Genomic DNA, 19,070 nt, shown 5'->3' on the forward strand with positions numbered 1-19,070 from the left:
TTTGACTGCGGGTGGGCAACGGGCGCTAAGTCGAGGCGGATGCCCTGTGTTGCGCAGAAACGAGCCAAGGCTCCCTTGGCGAAGTTGGTGCCATTGACGGTGATGATGCTATGTGGTATGCCATATCGCGTGGTGATGTCGGTGATGAAGGTCACGACAGTCGGCCCATTTAGTTTCTTGATTGGTTTTGCCTTTATCCACTTGGTGAACTTGTCCACAACGACAAGAAAATGAGTCATGCCATCACGGGCCGTCCTGAATGGTCCTACCATGTCCAGCCCCCAAACAGCAAAGGGCCATGCTATGGGAATGGTCTTGAGTGCAGAAGCCGGCAGATGTGGCTTGGAGCGGAACCTCTGACACCCTTGACACTTCTGAACCAGCTCTTTGGCTTCTTCTGAGAAGTGGGCCAGAAGAATCTATGGCGGAAAGGCTTGGCCACAAGTGATCTTGAAGCCGCATGGTGGCCGCACTCGCCTTGGTGGATATCCCTGAGTATTGCTTGGCCTTGGTCCGGCTCCACGCAGCGCTGGTAAACTCCGATGACACTTCGTCGTACTAGCTCTCTGTTGACTATGGTGTAGGCTGCAGCTCGCCTTTGCACTTGTCGGGCCGAGATCTCATCAGTCGGTAGCTCTTTATTCACCAGAAACTTGAGAATTGGCTGAGCCCAAGACGGCGCTACAATTTCTTCAACTGCTACTACCGCAACTTGTATGAGGGCGGTTGGGCCGGGAGGCGGTGGGTTGGCAGCAGCTTCTGCCTTCTGTGCTGGAGAAGTCCCCGAGCCAACTGCTGAAGTCCCCGGGCCAGGCTCTGGAGTCCTCGAGCCGCCTGCTAAAATCCCCATGCCGGCCTCTAGGACTGTTAAGTCGGATCTGACTGCTTCGGGAGGGGCCGACACGAAGATGGAATCTGAATCAGGAGACGGCTTGAAAGACAGCTTGAGAAGGCGGCATAGGGTGACGCCGGCTGGTATTGCTTGTCGGGTGGAGCCAATCCATGCCAAGGCATCTGCTTGCTCATTGTCGTTTCTTGGCACGTGAAGGAACTCACACCCGTCAAAGTATCCGCTGAGTTGCTGCATGAGGAAGCGGTAGCTCGCCATGTTTGCATCCTTGGCGTCCCAGTCGCCTGACGACTGCTAGACCACCAAGTCGGAGTCACCATAGCACAGGATCCGGCAGATGCCGAGTTCCTTGGCAAGCCGGAGCCCGTGTATGAGTGCCTCATATTCAGCTACGTTGTTGGAGGCGGCGAAGTGGACTTGCAACACGTATTTGAGCTTGTCACATTTGGGAGAGGTGAGGGCGACGCCGGCTCCCAGACCGGTGCGCATTTTTGAACCATCAAAATGCATCCGCCAATGAGTGGAGTCTGGTGCAGGCAACAAATATTGGGTCTCGGCCCAGTCAACGAGGAAGTCGGCCAGCACTTGTTACTTGATGGCGGTGCGAGGCTGGTAGTGGATGGTGTAAGGGGCCAGATCAATAGCCCACTTGGCCACTCGGCCGGAGGCGTCTCGGCTCCCAATGATCTCAGCAAGCGGAGCCGTGCAGACGACGGTTATTGGGTGCTCTTGAAAGTAAGGCTTCAGCTTCTTGGCGGCAAAGTGCACGCCGTAGCACATCTTCTGGTAGGGCGGGTAGTTTTGCTTGGAGGCGGACATTACTTCATTTAAGTAGTACACCGGTGTCTGGACCGGCAATGCTCTGTCCTCCTCCTTGCGCTCCACCACCATGACTATGCTGACAACCCGACTGGTGGCTGCAATGTAGAGGAGCATGGGCTCCTTCTCAGTCGGAGCCGCCAAGATAGGCGGCGTCGCCAACATCTTCTTGAGTTGGAGAAATACTTCGTTCGCCTTGTCGTTCCACTGGAAAAAGGTGGTCTTCTTCATGAGTTGGTACAAGGGAAGAGCCTTCTTGCCCAGCTGGCTGATCAAACGGCTAACTGACGCCAGGCAGCCGATGAATTTTTGCACATCCAGCATGCTGGCGAGGCGGCCGGCGCTCTCGAGAAGCTGGATGCGGCGTGCCTCCAGCACCTCAGCATCCGCGCCTTCTGGAATGGGCGCCGTTAGGTCGCGCAGAGTCGTGTCGAGGGGGTCTTGACATTGCTCATCCGAGTGATCTCTGCTGTTGATGACGAGCACCTTCGTGACGCAGCTTCCGCCGCTGTGCTCGCGAGGAGGCGACTCGTCATAGACCACCACGTTGGTGGGGAACGCGTCGAGCGATGCCGTGTCAGAGTCGACGATCATCGGATCGGTGGAGCCAACGGACTCCAGGTCCACAACAAGCTCGCTGGTGACATGGAGCTGGTCGAGGAGGCTAACAAGGCGACTCTCAGGGCAGCTACTGCCCGCGTCGGAGGCCGGCTTGTCGGAGAGGTCGATCTCGCCGACGAGGTCGGTGAGGCAGCTCACCGCGCAGACGATCTCCGCGCCGTGCAACGCGTCAGGGCTGACGCCGTTGGGCGTGCTGGGCTGGCTTTGCTCACCAGGAAGGAACAGGGTTCCCGTCCAGAGCAGATCTCTGGGAGACGGTGCACCTCGCCCCACGGTGGGCGCCAAATGTCGGGGGTTGGGTGCGACATATGCCAATGGATGGCTTATCATGGTGGGGGCGAGTAGAACGTCGCTGGTGCCTAGAAGCGGGATAAGGCGTAGACACGTAAGCCGACGAACTTTACCCAGGTTGGGGGCTCTCCATGGAGATAATACCCCTACTCCTGCTCTTCGGGGTCTCCGCATGATCACTAAGGCACTAGTGCTACAAGTGTCTCCTTGAGCTGTGTCTAGAGGTAGGAGAAAGCAAGGCCAGCTCTTCCCTGCCCTAGGTAACTGGCTGGTTCTATCAGAGTTGGAACCCTTTGCATGGGTGCCCTGGGGGGTTTATATAGGCCTACCCCCAGGGGTACAATGGTAATCTATCCGGGTGCTGGGCCCGGCTGTCAGTGTCTCCGGCCTCAGGCTTCTCCGCCGACCGTTGGGGCCCGCCGCCTGGTGGGCCCCGCCGACTGGTTGGTGGCTGTTCACTGTAGCCGTGCCGTTGGTGATGAGGGCATGGTCATCTTCAGTGTGGCTATAATCCCACCGCATTGTGGGAGATCACTGTAGCCACACCTGGTCTCATCAACTTAATGGCATGCTTGCCTCGGGGCAAGGGACGGCCGCCTGCTAGAGGCCGGCCCTTCCCGAGTCCGACTGGTTGGGATTCCGCCATCTTCTACGGAGTCTCTGTTTGATAGAGCCCACCGCCGGCAGGCCGTACCGACATGTCGTCATGAGGAATAGGACTCCGCCTACTCGGAGCGACGTCATGGGAGGCATGACACAGTGCCCTGTCATGCGGAGATCTCCGCCTGTACGGAGTACTGTAGCCACGCCTATCCGGGCGTCGAGGGCGACGTGCTTTACTGTAGCCATGCCCTAACTTGTACTCTCGATGGGGGTTCGGTTGTACCGAGGCCACGAGGCGGCCGCTTGCTTGATGCCGCCCTCTCCAGAGGACGGCAGGCTGGAGCCGGCCACCCGCATCATTGATGGCTGGGGTCGGCCGCCCTCTGGTAGCCGGTCGTAAGGCCAGCCGGCCCCGAGAGGGCGGAGCTTCTGCTTAGGGCCCAGCTAGGCAGAGCTGGCCCAAAGTCTTGATAAGTCCTGGGACCTGGGTGAGGCTACCCATGGCCCATTACTCCGACAGACACGAGGCAAGGACCCATAAAGGAGGAGATTGAAGGTGCGTGTGTATGTTGTAGACAGACATCACTCGAGAGGTTTATCGATCGGTGTGTGTCGAAAAGGAGTTGTGGAGACTCTGGGAGAACGACCTAAATAAATAAAATGAATGTGCGCGATGGATAGAATGTTGAGGGAGGGGGAGGGTGAGGAGGGCGTGTGCATGCATGAGAGAAAGTTAGTTGTAGCTACAAAGGTTAGATGATTGTGTGGGTGTAAGGGACTAACAAAGATCATAATTTGATATGAAAGTGGATTCATATATTTGAATAGGAGATCATAGTGTTATAAACATATGCACGCATGAATATAGCGGTGATACGCGTGTTGTGGTTTTGCACATGTTATACCATAATGTGATAATGCATGGCGTTTGCAACTCACAGCTAAATGTCGAACAATCTAAACCATACTATATATCGAACAATATCACATTGTATTTGAATTTGTGATAATGTGTGGTGTTTGCAGCTTACAACTAAATATCGAACCGTCTAAACAATACTATATATCAAACAATCTCACATTTTATTTGAATTTGTGGTAATGTGTGGTGTTTGCAACTCACATCTAAATACTTGTAGGTGTAGGGGGCGGGGTGTCGGTGTCAGAACCAGCGGATCTCAGGTATTGGGTCCCAAACTATGCGTCTAAGGCTAGGTACAGGTTCGGGCCCTCTCGATGGAGGTAATACCCTACTTCCTGCTTGATTGGTCTTGATGATATGAGTATTACAAGAGTTGATCTACCATGAGATCAGAGAGGCTAAACCCTAGAAGCTAGCCTATGGTATGATTGTTGTAGTTGCGTCCTATGGACTAAACCCTCCGGTTTATATAGACACTGGAGGGGGCTAGGGTTACACAGAGTCGGTTACAGAGAAGGAGATCTACATCCGAATCGCCAAGCTTGCCTTCCACACCAAGGAGAGTCCCATACGGACACGGGACGAAGTCTTCAATCTTGTATCTTCATAGTCCAACAGTCCGGCCAAAGCATATAGTCCGACTGTTAGGATACCCCCTTATCCAGGACTCCCTCAGTAGCCCCTGAACCAGGCTTCAATGGCGATGAGTCTGGTGCGTAGATTGTCTTCGGCATTGCGAGGCGGGTTCCATCTCCGAATACTCCAAGATAACTTCCGAACACAAGGACCGTGTCCGGCTCTTCACATACCGCCGTAGAGAGAACAATAATCCACGAATCTAATCTGCCGACAGTCCTTCTTAGCATGACAGCACGCCATGGTCCGGTCATTATTCGAACCTCTGTTCACATCCAGCTCCCGCATACATCGCGAGGCGGTTTCTTTGGCACATCTTGTCAAAGCAGAGATCATGTCCCCTTATTGCAGGATCTCCATCAATACGGGTATGGGTAACCCAACCAGTGCCATCAATCGAGGCCCTTGGAAAATAAATGATTTCGAGAGGCAAGTGGGGAGGCGCACATTCTGCACCGCCTTTATAAAGGGACAAGGATCTCCCGTTTTCACCCACGCCTTCTTCCTCCTTCGCTCATCCGTTCTCGCACTTCTCAAGCTCCAGCGCCCAATATCTCAACTTCTCCGTAGGACCACAACATGTCCGGAGCGGGAGGCAAGTGGATGGCCTCCTCTGTCACAGAGGAGGACATTACCAAGCTTCAGGAGGCCGGATACATGGCTGAGAGCATCGCGCACAGGCTTCCAGCAGAGGGACAGATTACCCCCACCCCAAAGTCTCGGGAGAGAGTAGTATTTCTCCCTCATTTCGTGTGCGGACTAGGGTTTCCACTCCACCCATTTGTCCGCGGGCTCATGTATTACTACGAGCTATATTTTCACGACCTAGCCCCGAATTTCGTCCTCAACATCTCAGCGTTCATTGTCGTGTGCGAGGCCTTCCTCCGCATCAAGCCTCACTTCGGCCTGTGACTGAAAATCTTCTACGTGAAGCCGAAGATCATGAGCAGACAATAGGCAGAGTGCGGAGGCACCATGGTGGGCAAGATGCCCAACGTAGCATGGCTTGACGACTCCTTCGTGCAGACCATAAAAGGGTGGCAATCAGGGTGGTTCTACATCATCGAGCCGCGCGACGCCAATTGGGTGGCGGCCCCCAAATTCAGATCCGGAATCCCCATGCGGCTCACTTCTTGGGAAAAGAAGGGCCTGGCCTGGGGCGAACCCACGGAGCTGACCGGACTCGAGACCTGCATCAGAAGTATGAGGGACAAGAAGATCAAGCTCGACAACGTGGTCTAGGTCATGCTCATTCGCCGGATTCTCCCGTGTCAAAGATGGGCATTTGATATGTGGGAGTTCGACCTGGCCGAACACCAGATGCTGCTAGAGCTCTTCGACACGACAAACAAATAAATCTGGAAGGTGCTATTCAAGACAGGCGAAGTTCCTCCTTCCCTTCCCGAGGACCGTGGGCTCAGCGCAAAGCGCCTCGCCAGTCCGGTAAGCCCTCTTACTATCACAAGATGTTCCGTTCCTAGTACATTCGTGGGAGGATTTTTAAGTCACCATGCTGACCAAACATGATTGGGTGGAGATGGCGGAGCGGATTGACTGTCTGGCTCCGTTGCCCGAGGACCCAATAGACGCACTCCTAGTGGAGATGCTGGTTCCGGCGCCTTACAAGGTGCTGGAGAAAAAGGCCGAAAAGAAGGCCACGAGGACCCAGAAGGGTCTCCGGTGCAAGGCCGCGCTAGACGCCTCGCCAGAAGAGCAAGGCCGCCTCAACTAAGGGGGCGCGAAGGGTCCAAGAAGGCAGCCGCGGGGACCAGAAAAGGTCTCCGGCGCAAAGCCGTGATAGAATCGTCATCCGAAGATGACGAGGAAAATTCCCTCCCTGAAGACGGGGGGAAACATGAAGAAATGCCCCCTCCCGTACTGGGGAGGAGAAGAAAAGGAAGGCCACCCCGTCGGGGGAGGCCGGGACGCCGAAGAAGGGAAAGGCGTCCCTTCCAGATCACTCCTCAACCGCTACTTATAACGACGAGGAGTGGCTGCCCAGGGGCAAGCCCCGTGCGAGGTCGTAAGTATCTGCATTCTGTAATATTTATTCGTGTGGCTTTCACCTTATGGCTTTCAATAACGCCGAACACGTATATGCAGTCCGGCCGGGTCCAATCTCAGGGTGTCCTCTTCGGAGGAGTCTCTGGGCGAGTAGGAGATGAATTCACTCCCGACGGCCACCTCCCCATGACCTGCAGATGACACCGAGCTGTTGTCTCGAAGGATACCAGAGCAGGAGGCGACAGCTCCAGAGACGCCCCAAGGCGAGATCCCATACGCCAAGTGCATGAGGGGTAAGACCCCAATGGATTACGCTGACGGGAGCCACACCAAGTCTGGCTCCCAGCCGGTTACTATGCCGGAGCCTCTAAAGGTTTCGGATTCCAGTAGGCAGCCCCTTGCGAAGGAGGGCGAGCCGGCCGTGCCAATGACCTCCGCCCAGCCAGAGGCATCAGATAATTTATTGGAAGTGATGCGAGGCGCTTCCATTGATGACAAGCACCATACTCTTATGAGTGCTGTGATTGAGAAGGTTTGGTTCACCAAGAGCGGATTGACCGAAGCCTGCACCAGCCTACTAACAGGCTTTGAGGTAAGTAATGAAAAAGTGTGAGGAAATATCACCCGATAGACAGTAGCCCCTGATACTCTGGTTGGTGTTCAGGAGAAAAAGCCAAACATAGGGTCAACTAAAAAACCACAAGAAGATGATAGTAATTGTCTATGTGAACAAACAGGCATTGCTGCTGACCGCCGTTGCGTGCACGGCTGAGGTTGCCAGACTCAAGCGCGAACTAGGGCAGGCCGAAGAAGAGCTCGGCCTCGTAAAGATGTAGCTCGAGGAGAACAAAGGTAAGTGAAACCTTGTCCGTGTGTCGTATAGAGGAGAAAAAGTTGATGATGCTAACTAAAAGCATCATGGCTTTTGATAAGAACCGCGACCGAAGTGGCGGCCCTGAAGGAAGCACTGTCCGTAGCCGAAGCCAAGGTGGCTACAGAGCGCACCGAGCGCGGGAAGCAAGGTGCTCGGGTGGGAGAGGTACAACAAGAGCTCCAGGAGCTCGGCAAGAAGTTCGAGTCCTTGGAGCATGACTTCAAGACGCAAGAGTCTGAGCTTGCGAAGGCCCTCTAGAGTGCGACAGACGCCAAGGCCGAAGCCCAAAAGGCCCTCCAGGAGATCCAGGTGGCCAAGAAGATAGCGGAGGGTAAGGCATTCTTTATGCAAAGCAAGCATGTGGAGGAGTCATTTCTTTTACTTACACGACTTCAGAGCTCTCTAGGGGCATTGGCAGATCTGCCACACAGCATTTCGGATGCCGCGGAGTTCTATCATGCTGAAGAGGGGAGCTCAACGAAGAAGTTGTTCTGGTCCCAATACATTGGAACCGAACACCCAATGCCTCTAAGTGACCAACTGAAGCAATTGGTCGAACTCCACAATGCGGCCGAACTGGCCATGAAGGACCTCATAGTCCGGATGTGGCCTGGCGAGCCCCTGGCCGGCAGCTACTTTGGCCTGATAAAGCGGATGGTGAATGCCTGTCCATGGCTAGAAGTTATCAAGAAGTCAGTCTGTATTGAAGGTGCCCGACGGGCCTTTGCCCGAGCCAAGATGCATTGGGCCAAATTGGATGCTGAGAATCTCATGAAGGACAGACCCCCAGAGGGTAAGGAGCATCGCTACCCCGAAAAATATTATGATGGCGTTATGAAAGGTGCTCGTCTTGTGTCAAATGAGTGTCCCAAGAACATAATTTTTTACTGAATGTACTCATGTCGTCTTTGTAATATGAGAACGAGTTTGTTTGCGCTATATAACGCTTTGTTTGATTTAAAATATTACCTTCTGTGCGACGTTTATCAAAATCTGAAAGTAGGCCAGTCATCGGCTTCCGCCCCCTTGTAACTAGTACTGGGGTGTTAGTGGAAAACCCAAACACTCTTTATCCAAATTCTTGGTCCTTTAAGGAGGTGTTTAGCGCAGCGAACAAGGCAATCTGACTATTCGGCTTTATAACTCTCACTTGGCCATAGAAGTCTATAATTTTAAATTTCGGCGAAGCCCCTAGTATTCGGAAGGCCGAACTGGGGCGCTATACACGCCTAAATAGGCAAGGATGATTCCTCGCCTTAAGCGGAAAAAATCTTTAAGGATTTAGTACCTCGCGAATACCGACCAACTCTCGCTGTATCATGACGGTCAGTTTTCGGCTTTCTCTACTGAGGTGCTCGTCCGGAAGAACTGGGACACAATCGCAGTAGTTCTCCCTACGCTACCTTAGCCGATATAACGGAACGTAAGGTACCAAAACAAGGGAGCCGGGCTAACCCAACTATTTACCCAAGACATGATTCGAGCTGATGCATATAATGCTATATGTTCAGGGTGCTGCACTATCGAAAGTGTTCGGACTTTTCTTGCCATATTATGGGGCTCGATAAGAAGCCCCTGGCAAACCGAGGGTACCAAAATGTACAGATGCGATAGTAAATAAATATTCAAGGGAAAATATGAAGATATTAGTAAAAAGCTGACGTTGTTATACCGTTTCCCATTGTTATTTGCATAATACGTCAAGGCATATGCTTACAATTAATGCATTAAGCGAAAACAAATAGGACCATTTGACATGGCCTATCCAAGGGCAGGCTGCGTGCAGGTATGTGAAACAGGTATAACGATCATTAACAGAGACCACCTGGGTACTCCCTTGTGTGCAAAGGCTCTTGCCTCCTTGGTGTTTCCTCCTGTAATGAGTCCTGTTATCTGATCTCTCTGAAGGGGCTGTCCGAAAGTAGGGTCCTGAAAGAAAGAAAGAAAAAATGGTATGCGGGCCGCATGGCGGCTGAACCGCACTACAGGCCGCATTGTCGTCTCACCTCCACCTATGCCCATGGTATTTTAAGCGCGTATTTGTGTACGTGTGGCACGAACGCCGCCTGAATGGGGCTGGGGTGGAGGCCGGATTGCTAATCGAGCTCCTGGCATGCCTGACGGTCCTGTTGCGGGGTGCTCCAGACTCTCTTGACGGTGTTCGGGGTTGTCGTTGCCGAATTGGCTGTTTGTCGAAGGAAGCTGCTTTGTACTTCTGCCGCGAGGGCTGCAGTGTGCTCTTCCGTACAAAGGGAGCGGTCTATGTTTCCATTGACTTTTATGACCCCGCGAGGTCCTGGCATTTTGAGCTTGATGTATGCATAATGTGCTACCACGTTGAATCGAGCAAACACGGTTCGTCCAAGTAGTGCATGATAGCCACTACGGAAAGGGACGATATAGAAGATTAACTCCTTGCTTCGGAAGTTATCCGGAGATCCGAAGACTACTTCCAGTGTGATTGAGCCCGTACAGCGGGCCTCTACCCCTGGAATTACACCCTTGAAGGTGGTTTTGGTGGGTTTGATCCGTGATGGATCGGTGCCCATTTTGCGCACTGTGTCCTGGTAAAGTAGGTTCAGGCTGCTGCCATCGTCCATCAGGACTCACGTGAGGTGGAATCCGTCGATGATTGGGTCAAGGACCAATGCGGCTGAGCCGCCGTGACGGATGCTCGTGGGATGGTCCCTACGATCAAAGGTGATCGGGTAGGATGACCATGGGTTGAACTTTGGGGCGACGGGCTTCATCGCATAGACGTCCCTAAGTGCACGCTTTCGCTCCCGTTTGGGGATGTGAGTGGCATAGATCATGTTCACCGTTACCTGGGGGGGAATTTCTTCTGTCCCCCAGTGTTCGGACGCTGGGGCTCCTTGTCATCGTTGTTGTGCAGCCCCTTGTCCTTGTTATCGGCATTTATCTTGCCGGCCTGTTTGAACACCCAACAATATCTGTGAGTGTGATTGGCTGGTTTATCGGGGGTGTCGTGAATCTGGCACGAGCGGTCGAGTATGCAGTCCAGACTAGACGATCCTGGATTGTTTCTTTTGAATGGCTTCTTCCCCTGACCGGATTTGGAGTTGCTGAATCCGGCATTAACTGCCATATCCTCAGCATTGTCGCCATTGTTTCGACATTTGTGTCTGTTGCGCCGTGGCTTTCCGTTACTGTCACGGATATCTAAAGTGCCAAAGTTTCCTGGCGCGATGTTACTGCGAGCCAGCCAGCTGTCCTCACCCGCGCAAAAGCGGGTCATTAGTGTCGTGAGGGCTGCCATGGACTTCGGGTTTTTTTGGCTGAGGTGTCGGGAAAGCCACTCGTCGCGGATATTATGCTTAAAGGCCGCCAGGGCCTCGGCATCCGGACAGTCGACAATTTGGTTCTTTTTAGTTAGGAACCGAGTCCAGAATTTCCTGGCTGACTCTCCGGGCTGTTGGGTAATGTGACTTAAGTCATCAGCATCCGGTGGTCGCACGTAGGTGCCCTGGAAGTTATCGAGGAATGCGTCCTCAAGATTTTCCCAACTGCCAATGGAGTTTGCTGGCAGGCTATTCAGCCAATGTCTGGCTGGCCCTTTAAGCTTGAGTGGGAGATACTTGATGGCGTGTAGGTCATCACTGCGGGCCATGTGAATGTGGAGAAGAAAATCTTCGATCCACACCGCAGGGTCTGTTGTGCCATCGTATGACTCGATGTTGACGGGTTTAAACCCTTCTAGGAATTCATGTTCCATTACTTCATCAGTGAAGCAGAGGGGGTGTGCGGCGCCTCTGTGCCGGGCTATGTCATGGCGCAGTCCGATTAGGTCTGGTCGGTTGTGTTCGGCCCGGCCGGATTTATCAGTATTGTATCCGGCATAACGATCAGTGGCGCGCCCCCGTGATCCGTAGATCGATCTTGGTTGTCCTGTGTTGTTTTACAATATGTCTCGCAGGTCTTGCGTATTGCCCCGTGCCGTAGTGAACCGGCATGGGGGTGCGGGCTGGTATCCGGCCTGATATGCCGTTTTATCCCGGCCACGGGGTCACCGGTCAGCCTCATCTTGTGCTAGTAGTTCACGCTCTTCGGCCTCTTCTTCTAGCGATTTGTGCTTTGGGTATCCCTGATGGGGGGCTCGAGTCCGTATTCCTCGGCTGCCAGGACTTCAGTCCATCTGTCTGCGAGCAGATCTTGATCAGCTTGGAGCTGCTGCTCCTTATTTTTCAGGCTTCTTGCAGTGGCTATAAGCCAGCGCTTGAGGTGGTCCTCCTCTATGGGATCCTCTGGTACGCAGAATTCGTCGTCACCGAGGCTCACCTCGTCTTCGGAGGGAGGCATATAGTTATCGTCCTCCATGTATCCGTCTGTCGCCTGTTCGTCTGGGCTGGCCTGCCCGTGTTCCTATTCCGCTTGCTTGAAGGTGGGTTGATCAGGATCGTATTCCTCTTTGGCACCATCTAGATTTTGTTCTCCAGTGCCGGTGTTGCTATGGCGGGGCTTGGAGCGGCGCCGGTGACGCCCATGCTTTGATTTCTTCCCTGAGGGGTTATCTCATGTTGCCTCATCGCCATTGCTTTCTTTGGGAGTATCCACTATATATATATATATATATATATATATATATATATATATATATATATATATATATATATATATATATATATATATATATATATGAAGAGGTGGCAGTCCAGCGCCCTGTGGGCGGTGGTTCCTGTTCTTCTCCTGCATCATCGTCTATACCGTCGATGTCTTCGGAATCGAAGTTAAGCATGTCGGTCAAGTCCTCGATCGTGGCTATTAAGTGGGTGGTGGGTGGGTAATTTCTTCGTCGCCAGCTTCCCACTCGAGCCGAACATAGTTCGGCCAGGAATCTCCTGACAGAGAGAGAGAGAGACCTTAATAAATCTAGCACGTCACTGAAGGGTGAGTGCTGAAAGATATTCATGGCGGTGAACTCCATAACCGAAGCCCAATTAGATTTTATGGGCACGGATGCGCGCGGTCCGGAACACATGGCCGGAGACAAGTCCGGGGGTCCGAAGACATAGATCTCCTTAGGAGTGGAGTCTGTGTTTTGCTCCAACACCGATGAGTATGCGGCCTCCAGGGTGGAGTCCATCCACCCGTCCTTGGAAGGCACGACCTGCTCTGGACGGAGTCCGGAGCCGTAGCAGGTGTGATGTTCTGAATACTGGCCGACGGCAGATCTAGGTCGTGCACGTCGTGATCATCCGGTGCTCCTAACATGGGTCCGAATCCGTCGAAGATCAAGTCTCCGTGGATGTCGGCAGTGTAGTTTAGGTTTCCAAACCTAACCTGATGGCTAGGGGCGTAGCTGTCGATCTGCTCTAGATGGCCAAGCGAGTTGGCCCGCAGTGCGAAGCCGCCAAACACGAAGATCTATCCGGGGAGGAAAGTCTCACCCAGGACGGCGTTGTTGAAGGTTGGAGGAGCCATCGACCCTTACAACGACGACACAGAGGAACTCTCAATGAAAGAACCAATGTCGGTGTCAAAACTGGAGGATCTCGGGTAGGGGGTCTCGAACTGTGCGTCTAAGGCTAATGGTAATAGGAGACTGGGGACACGATGTTTACCCAGGTTGGGGCCCTCTCGATGGAGGTAATACCCTACTTCTTGCTTGATTGATCTTGATGATATGAGTATTACAACAGTTGATCTACCACGAGATCAGAGAGGCTAAACCCTAGAAGCTAGCCTATGGTATGATTGTTGTTGTTGTGTCCTATGGACTAAACCCTCCGGTTTATATAGACACCGGAGGGGGCTAGGGTTACACAGAGTCGGTTACAGAGAAGGAGATCTACATCCGAATCGCCAAGCTTGCCTTCCACGCCAAGGAGAGTCCCATCCAGACACGAGAAAAAGTCCTCAATCTTGTATCTTCATAGTCCAACAGTCCGACCAAAGCATATAGTCCGGCTGTCCGGATACCCCCTTATCCAGGACTCCCTCACGGGGCACCATACATTATGTGATAAACACATTATACATACGAGACATGGTTTAGATTATGAAGATCTAGCTAGAGCTTGAAATGTACTTTGATTTGAAATCAACATAAAGTGGATTCAAAAAATCGAGTTCGAGTTCATATATTACACATAGTTCATATGTAACTCGAGACTAATCATGTGGTGTGCTATGAAGACAATACACAAACGATGGTTTAACTTGACAATAATGATGATTGTAGATCTTATTAAAATAGAGAAACGAATTCAAATGGTTTGACTTCACAACAATCATTATTGTAGATCTTATTCAAATAGAGAAACAAATTCAAATTTAGTTCATATTGAAGCGGTAGTATATACATTTGGAATGCACTAAAACGTTCATTTGAGTAGTAGGTTGCATGCATTATACATGTAGAGAAATATTTTAATTGAACATAACATGAATTCAAAGTTCTGAATGACATTTGTAGTGCGAATTGATTTGGTACAGTACATGTTAGGCTTGTCTAGAAATTTCAACCCGCGCCTTGTTAGCCCGAAATATTTAAGATATATCTTTGTCTCGTTGGGCTCCGACAACACCCTCAATCTCAACCCGCACCTTGTTATTCCAAAACTACAACATGCGCGAAAACTCCCACCTCCTGTGAAATCCCGACACGTGAAATGCCCGTGATACCCCTGAACCAAAAGAACCGCCTCGAATCGGTGGGGGTACTTCCGTAACTTACCCCACATTTCGGACAAGCGCGTCCCTAAACCATGGTTCCCCACTCACATCCCATCCGGCCACCCATTCGTACACCGAGGCCGCTGAGGGAGTCCTGGATAAGGGCATATCCGGACAGCCGGACTGTATACTTTGGCCGAACTGTTGGACTATGAAGATACAAGATAGAAGACTTCATCCCGTGTCCGGATGGGACTCTCCTTGGCGTGGAAGGCAAGCTTGGCGATTCAGATATAGATCTCCTTCGCTGTAAACCGACTCTGTGTAACCCTAGCCCCCTCCGGTGTCTATATAAACCAGAGGGTTTAGTCCGTAGGACACAACAACAATCATACCATAGGCTAGCTTCTAGGGTTTAGTCTCTCTGATCTCATGGAAGATCAACTCTTGTAATATTCATATCATGAAGATCAATCAAGTAGGAAGTAGGCTATTACCTCCATCAAGAGGGCCAGAACCTGGGTAAACATCGTGTCCCCAGCCTCCTGTTACCATTAGCGTTAGACGCACAGTTCCGGACCCCTACCCGAGATCCGCCGGTTTTGACACCGACATTGGTGCTTTCATTGAGAGTTCATCTGTGTCATTGCTGCAAGGCTAGATGGCTTCTCCAACCTTCAACCACGCTGTCCTGGGTGAGACTTTTCTCCCTGGACAGATCTTCGTGTTCGGGGGCTTCCCACTACGGGCCAACGCGCTTGGCCATCTGGAGCAGATCAATAGCTACGCCCCTGGCCATCAGGCCAGGTTTGGAAACCTAAACTACACCACCGACATCCGCAGAGACTTGATCTTCGACGGATTCGGGCCTGTATCAGGAGCGCTGAACAATCACGACATGCATGACCTAGATCGGCAGTCGGACAACATTCGGAACATCGCACCTGCTACAGCTCCAGACTTTGTTCCAGAGCAGGTTGTGCCTTCCAAGGACGGGTGGATGGACCCCGCATCGGAGGCCGAACACTCCTCGGCGTTGCAGCCGAACACAGACTCCTCTCCTGAAGGGATCTGTGTCTCCGGTCCCCCGGACTCATCTCCGGCCGTGTGTTCTGGACCGCGCGCATCCGTGCCCATTGAATCTAACTGGGCTCCAGCCATGGAGTTCACCACCACGGATATCTTTCAGCACTCACCCTTCAGAGACGTGCTGGATTCTTTAAGGTCTATCTCTCTGTCAGGAGACTCCTAGCCAAACTATGTCCGGCTCAAGTGTGAAGCTGGCGACGAAGAAATTCGTTTCCCACCCACCACCCACTTAATAGCCACGGTCAATGACTTAACCGACGTGCTTAACATCGACTCCGAAGATATCGACGGTATAGATGATGATGCAGGAGAAGAACAGGAACCACCGCCCATAGGGTGCTGGACTGCCACCTCTTCATATGATATATATATATATATATATATATATATATATATATATATATATATATATATATATATATATATATGGTGGATATTCCCAAAGAAACTAATGGCGATGAGGCAACGGAAGATAACCCCTCGAGGAAGAAAGCAAAACACGGGCGTCATTGGCGCCGCTCCAAGCCTCGCCACAAGAATACTGGCACCAGAGAAGAAAATCCAGAGGGTGCCAAAGAGGAATACGATCCTGATCAACCCACCTTCAAGCAAGCCGAACATGAACATGGGCAGGCTAGCCCAGACGAACAGGCGACAGACGGATACTTGGAGGATGATAACTATATGCCTCCCTCCGAAGACGAGGTGAGCCTCGGTGACGACGAATTCGGCATAATAGAGGATCCCATAGAGCAGGAGCGCTTCAAGCGCAGGCTTATAGCCACTGCAAGAAGCCTGAAAAAGAAGCAGCAGCAGCTTCAAGCGGACCAAGATTTGCTCGTAGACAGATGGACCGAAGTCCTAGGGGCCGAGGAATATGGACTTAAACCCCTGAGCAGGGGATACCCAAAGCATAAACCGCTAGAAGAAGAGGCCGAAGAGCCTGATATTCCAGCACAAGACGAGGCTGACCGGCCACCACGTGGCTGGGATAAAATGGTATTTTAGGCCGGACACCAGCCCGCACCCCCAGAACGGTTCTCAATGGCCCGGGGCAATACGCAGGACCTGTGAGACATATTGGAAAACAACGCAGGACAACAAGGATCGATCTACGGATCACGAGGGCACGCCACAGCTCATGACACCGATCGTCACACCGGATAGAATACTAATAAATCCGGCCGGGCCGGACATTACCAACCAGACCTAATCGGACTACGCCATAACATAGCACGGCACAGAGGCACCACACACCCCCTCTGCTTCACTGATGAAGTAATGGAACGTGAGTTCCCAGAAGGGTTTAAACCCGTCAACATCGAGTCATATGATGGCACAACAGACCCCGCGGTATGGATCGAGGATTTTCTTCTCCACATTCACATGGCCCGAGGTGATGACCTACACGCCATCAAGTATCTCCCACTCAAGCTTAAAGGGCCTGCCAGACACTGGCTGAATAGCCTACCAGTAAACACCATTGGCAGTTGGGAAAATCTTGAGGACGCATTCCTCGATAACTTCCAAGGCACCTATGTGCGACCACCGGATGCTGATGACTTAAGTCACATTACCCAACAGCCCGGAGAGTCAGCCAGGAAATTCTGGACTCGGTTCCTAACTAAAAAGAACTAAATTGTCGACTATCCGGACACCGAGGCCCTGGCGGCCTTTAAGCATAATATCCGTGACGAGTGGCTTGCCCGACACCTCGGCCAAGAAAAACCGAAGACCATGGCGGCACTCACGACACTAATGACACGCTTTTGCGCGGGTGAGGACAGTTGGCTGGCTCGCAGCAACACTATGCCAGGAAATCCTGGCACTTCAGATATCCGTGACAGTAACGGAAAGCCACAGCGCAACAGACACAAGTGTCGAAACAATGGTGACAATGCGGAGGATACGACAGTCAATGCCGGATTTGGCAACTCCAAATCCGGTCAGCAGAAGAAGCCGTTCAAAAGAAACAATCCAGGATCATCCAGTCTGGACCGCATACTCGACTGCTCGTGCCAGATTCACGGCGCCCCCGATAAACCAGCCAATCACACTAACAAAGACTGCTGGGTGTTCAAACAGGTTGGCAAGATAAATACCGAGAACAAGGACAAGGGGCTGCACAGCGATGATGACAAGGAGCCCCGGCGTATGAACACTGGAGGATAGAAGAAATTTCCTCCCCAAGGTAAAAACGGTGAACATGATCTATGCCACTCACATCCCCAAACCGGAGCGAAAGCGTGCACTTAGGGACGTCTATGCGATGGAGCCCGTCGCCCCAAAATTCAACCCATGGTCATCCTGCCTGATCACTTTCGATCGTAGGGACCATCCCACCAGCATCCGTCACGGCGGCTCAGCCGCATTGGTCCTTGACCCAATCATCGAAGGATTCCACCTCACGCGAGTCCTCATGGACGGTGGCAGCAGCCTGAACCTGCTTTATCAGGACACAGTGCGCAAAATGGGCATCGATCCATCATGGATCAAACCCACCAAAACCACCTTCAAAGGTGTAATTCCAGGGGTAGAGGCCCGCTGCACGGGCTCAATAACACTGGTAGTGGTCTTCGGATCTTCGGATAACTTCCGAAGTGAGGAGTTAATCTTTGATATCGTCCCTTTCTGTAGTGGCTACCATGCACTACTTGGACGAACCGCGTTTGCTCGATTCAATGCGGTACCACACTATGCATACCTCAAGATCAAGATGCCAAGAACTCGTGGGGTCATAACAGTCAATGGAAATACAGACCGCTCCGTCCATACAGAAGAGCACACTGCAGCCCTCGCGGCAGAAGTACAAAGCAGCCTCCTTCGAGAAACAACCAATTCGGCAACAACATCCCCGAACACCGTCAAGCGAGTCCGGAGTACCCCGCAACAGGACCGTCAGGCACGCCAGGAGCTCAATTAGCAACCCGGCCTCCACCCCAGCCCCATTCAAGCGGCGTTAGTGCCACGCGTACACAACTACACGCTCAAGATACCATGGGCATAGGTGGAGGCGAGACGACAATGCGGCCAGAGTGCGGTTCAACCGCCACGAGGCCCGCATACCTTTTTTCTTTTTTCAGGACCCTACTTTCGGGCAGCCCCTTTAGAGAGATCGGATAACCGGATTCACCAAGGAGGCAAGAGGCATTGCACACAAGGAATACTCAGGTGGTCTTCTTCAATGATCATTATACCTGTCCTTACATATCCGTACATCTTGGTACGCTCAGTTTGCCAGGGGCTTCTTATCGAGCCCCATAAAATGGCAAGAACAGTCCGAACACTTTCAACAGTGCGGCACCCCAAACTTATAGCATTATATGCATCAGCCCCAAATCATGTCTTGGGTCAATAGTTGGGTTAGCCCGGCTCCCTTGTTTTGGTGCCTTATGTTCTGTTATATCGGCTAAGGTAGCGCAGGGAGAACTACTGCAATTTTTGTCCCGGTTCTTCCGGACGAGCACCTCAGTAGAGAAAGCCGAAAACTGACCGTCATGATGCGGCGAGAGCTGGTCACAATTCTTGAGGTACTAAAATCCCTAAAGATTTTTTCCGCTTAAGGCGAGGAATCGACCTTGCCCGATTTAGGCATGTATAACGCCCCAGTTCGGCTTTCCGAATAATAGGGGCTTTGCCGAAATTTAAAATTATAGACTTCTATGGCCAAGTGAGAGTTATAAAGCCGAATAGTTCGATTTCCTGGTTCGCTGCGCTAAACACCTATT

The sequence above is a fragment of the Triticum dicoccoides genome, chromosome 4B, assembly GCF_002162155.2.
Source record: "Triticum dicoccoides isolate Atlit2015 ecotype Zavitan chromosome 4B, WEW_v2.0, whole genome shotgun sequence".
Classification (NCBI taxonomy): domain Eukaryota; kingdom Viridiplantae; phylum Streptophyta; class Magnoliopsida; order Poales; family Poaceae; genus Triticum; species Triticum dicoccoides.